A 4,720-nucleotide genomic window follows, 5' to 3' on the forward strand; every position below is an offset into this window, starting at 1 on the left:
GCATGGGTCCAAGGATGGATCCCTATGGTACACCTGTTGGTGTAGGTAGGAAGGAGGAGATGGAGTTTTTCCATTTGACTGCCTGAGACCTATCTGATAAGTAGCTGGAGAACCAGGATAGAGAGTTAGATGAGAGATGTAGGTTTGATAGATGAAGGAGAAGATGTTTATGGGAAACAGTATCAAAAGCTTTAGAGAGATCAAGCAAAACAGTAGAGACCAGGTGACCTGAATCTCGGGCTTGATTGATAGTTTCTAAGAAGGAAAGTAGAGCAGTAGTAGTGCTATGGCCAGAGCGAAAGCCATGTTGAGTTGGTGTAAGAAGATGGTTTTGGATTAGAAAAGGCATAAGTTGGAAGTGGATACACTTTTCTAAGATTTCAGAGATTGGTGAGAGTAGAGCAATAGGGCGAAAATTTGTGATGCTGGTGTTCTTGCCTCCTTTGTGAAGAGGAAGGATGTAAGCTGATCGCCATAGTTTGGGTATGTAAGATTCATTACTAGATCTATTAATAATGATGCTGATTGGGAGTGCTATCCCATCTGCGGCACATTTTAGGAAAGTGGAGGGAATATTGTCAGGGGCATTAGAGCAGGGTTTAAGTTTAGACAGAAGTCTTTTTATAAAGTTAGTTGAGACAGGTTTGAGCTCGAACCTGAGGGGAGGGTTATTGGAGGAATTGATGGGGGAAGATAGGGGAACAGATGGGTTATTGCTAGGGAAGGTCTTGGTTAGGTCAGATATTATTTGTATGAAGAAAGAGTTAAATTCTGAGCATAGTTCTAGGTCAGATTAACTTGGGTCAGGGCAGGGATTATTTCTGGAGCTGGGATTAAGGAGAGAGTTTATTGAATTCCAGAATTTCTTGGGGTTGTTGTTATTATTAGACTGGAGGTTGGTGCAATAGGATTTTTTGTCCTTGGTAATTTGTTGTTTTACTTGGTTATGTAGTTGCTTATATTGGAGCAAGGTGTTGGGCAGTTTATTGTTTTGGAACAGCTTCCATAGTTTGTCCCTTTGATGCATAATTTGTTTAGTATGTTTAGATAACCAAGGAGCAGTATTTATTTTTACCCTTTTATTTCTGATAGGGGCAAGAGAGTTAAGCGTATCTAAGAAAACAGAGTTGAAGTGGTTGATAGCAGCATCAAGAGGGAGAGTTTTAAGGTCTTGCCAGTACATTTGTTTGAACAGGTTTGAGAAGGTTGTAGGGTTAAAGTTACTAAGATTATGAGTTAGGATGTAGTGGTGCTGGTGAGGAGAAGAGTTATTAGCGCGATGAATAAAGGCTGGGAGGTGGTCACTAATAGTGTCCGGAATTGTTCCAGAATTAGTGATTTTATTTGGATTGGAGTCTAGGATCCAGTCAATAGAGGATCCTGGGGGTGTTAGTTTTGTTGGGTCGGGTTATATGGTGTATTGTTTGAGTGAAGTTGTAAAGGTTGATGGCTTGGGAAGGAGAGAGAGAGTTAATTTTGTTCCAGTCAGTATTTACATCACCTAAGATGCATGTTTCATAGTTAACTTTAGTAGATGCCCATTGGAGAATGTCTTTGAGGATAGGGATATTGTTCCCAGGGGAGATATATAGGGCAATAATACAGACATTTTTGTGTCTATTTAGTTTCAGTAGTCCAGCTGTAAGTTCAGTATTTTTGAATTGAGGAACTGGAATTTGGAGGGGAATTACAGTTAGTGATTTAGAGTAAACTATGGCAGAGCCACCACCTTTTTTATAGGTTGGTCGTTTCTAATAATATGGTATCCAGGGGGAAGTATCTCTGAATCAGAGATATGGGGTTTAAGCCAAGTCTCAGAAATGGCTAAGATATCTGGTTGGTTATGGGTTAACCAAACCTGGAAAAGGTGGACTTTGTTATTAAGACTTTGGGAGTTCATGGTGAAGATGTTCAATGTGTTTGGGAGGGGAGAGGATGGGGTTGGGTAATTATTGGTAGTGAAAAGAATGGGGCCAGGGTTGGGGTGGATATCTCCAGCTAAGAATATGTTGCTAAACAGAAAAGATTTAAGAGATTTAGGTTTACAGATTGAGAGTTTAGTTGGATGTAAGGTTATTTTGTGTGTAAATGTATTGGCAGTAGTAGAGAAGATTTTATAGTGGAACAGGTAGAGTTGATTGGGCGGGATAAGATAAGAGGAGATAGAATGGAAGTGAGAGTAAAAGTTAGGGTGATGGGAGTTTTCAGTGGATGCTATTTTTGTTGGTGGAATTGGATAAGCAAAGGAAGAATATGAGCTGATATAGCATGAAGGAATCAGAAAGAGAAGGAGGAAGCAAGGGACTATGAGCTGCTGGAGGATTGAGGAAACCATGATTATGCAAAGGGGGAGGAGAGATAGGAATGTCAGTTGAAGTAGAGAGTATGTTTGAAGATGAAGAATGAAATTGGAGAGAGAAGTGGTTTGTCTGAAGTTATATGAAGGAGGCAGGAATATAGTAGTAAGGGATGTGGGGAATAGGAATATTGAGAGAGAGGTGATAGAGGAGATGTATGAGAGGAGAGGGAGGAGACTAGGTAGGAGGAGTGAATAGGAGAGGCTGAAGTTGGGTAAATTAGAGTGGGTGGATTAAGAGCAGTTGTAAGGCAGGAAGAAGAGCTATTGGATAATTGGAATAAGTGGGAGGAGAGATGGAGGAATAAATGTAGGAGTGCTGGGGGTGGGTAGAATTTGGGGGCAGGGTAGGGAAGTGGAGTGAGCCCGCAGGGCGAACAGAGCGGGTTCAGTCAGGTAAGGAGGAGAGAGTCTGAGAGAACAATCAGTGAGCAGCAGGCTACTGCAATTCACCTTACTGGTAAGTAAGGTGAGTGTAGGGTGAGATAATCTGAAGTGATGAAGAAGAGGGGTAGCAAAGGGCAGAAAGTAGAGGATTGCAGCAAGTAGACTATGAGGTATATAGGCAGTCTAGTATAACAGAGCTGTACTTGGGAAATATTGCAGGGAGACAAAGAAGGGTGAAAGTATAAAGCAGGACTAGTAGAGGGAGCTAGCCTGGAAGGAAAAAAGAAGTGTGTAGAAGCTATGCTGGGGTGAGGGAGAGACTGAGATCAGAGATAGCTCTTATATAGGGAGAGGAAGGGGCACTTTACAGTTATAGGTGGGTAAGCAAGGCCAAGAGAATGAGTTATGCAGGGCTAAGGAGGGGTATGGCTGCTGGGTAACCTGGCTAGGTAGCAAACTTTTAATACATATTGGGGAAAAAATTGAGATTTCAGCATTTATTTATTTATTTATTTATTGACATTTGTTAACCGGGTTTGTCCAACTGGGCTTGTGGCCCATTTTCAGTGGAGACCCGAGGAGAAAAGCTCCAATAATACGTTTTAAAACAAGTACAATTTTAAACAATATTGATGTAATAGCAGTTATAGCAAAACAATTCATATATGTTGGGATACATGCATAAAGTTAAAGTTGCATTAAAAAGAAGTTAAGTAACAATTTTACATTGATATAGTTCAATAGGTCAACAATGAACATTTTTTGTTTGTATAAAATTGTGCAAATGCATAGTAGACACATTGGAGAGAGAGAGGTGTAATGAGGTACTAAGTATGGTCCTTTTGAGGGTACATAAAGGGAAGGAAGACTAGGTAGGGTCATGGCAAGGGCAGGTTCTGGAATTGAGAAAATAAGCTTTTAGTTCATTTTTAAAGTGTGAGGTGTGGAAGATTGAACGTAAGTCAAGGGAAGGTTTGTTCCAAGCATGGGCAAGGGAGTGTTTGTAGAGTAGTTTGCCTACTGACCTTTTTGGGTGGTAGATATCAAGTAATTGTTGGTTAGAAGTATGGAGGGTCTGGGATGGGATGTAGATGGAGACTAAGGAAGATAGAGATTGACAGAAGGAGGGTGTATAAAGAATAGAATGTAGCATATGAAATTGATAAGATAGCAAAAACTGGGGAAGTTCAAGCCATTGAAGAGAGTTTAAAGAAATGCAGTGGTGTGAGTTGTATGGGGAGTTAGTAATGAATCTGGCTATTTTATGGTAAGTCTGTTGCAGTTTGTTTAGAATGGAGGCCTGGATATTGGTAAGAACTGGGGTGGCGTATAAGAGGGAGGGGAGGAGGAGTGCCTGGCCCAGCGTAAGTCTAGATTCAGGGGTTAGGAATTTTTTGTTCCGATATAACAGACCTAGTTTCTGGTTTGTTTTTTTTATACATTGGAGTATGTGTAGGTTGAACTTGAGTTTGTCATCGATAATGACCCCTAGGAGATTTGTGTGGGTGTCAGGTTGGATATTTGTATTGTTAGAAGATGTAATAAAAAAGGAGGTTTTGCGATGAGAAAGAGAATGGCGAAGGAAAAGTAGGAGTTTGGTCTTTTTGGGATTTAGGATCAATAGGTTGCAAGAGAGCCATTGTTCAGTGGATAGTGGGGCCTGTTGGGTCAGGGAGTGAAGTTCAGGAATGTTATTTAAGATGGATATAAGTGTGGAGTCATTGGCATACTGAATAAGGAAGGATTCTTTGCATGATGTGTAAAGATCATTGGTGAAGATGTTAAACAAAAGGGGTCCCAAGATGGAGCCTTGGGGAACAGCAGTGGAGATAGGAAGGAAAGGTGAGGAGGATGAGAGCCATTTGACAGATTGTTCCCTGCCAGATAGGTAACTATTAAACCAGGCTAGTGCAGAGGGGGATAGGTGGAGATTTGCGAGTTTGGATAGTAGTAGAGGATGAGATACAGTATCGAAGG

This window comes from Protopterus annectens, chromosome 14.part0 (assembly GCF_019279795.1).
Source record: "Protopterus annectens isolate FY-2018-M chromosome 14.part0, PAN1.0, whole genome shotgun sequence".
Taxonomy (NCBI): Eukaryota; Metazoa; Chordata; order Ceratodontiformes; family Protopteridae; genus Protopterus; species Protopterus annectens.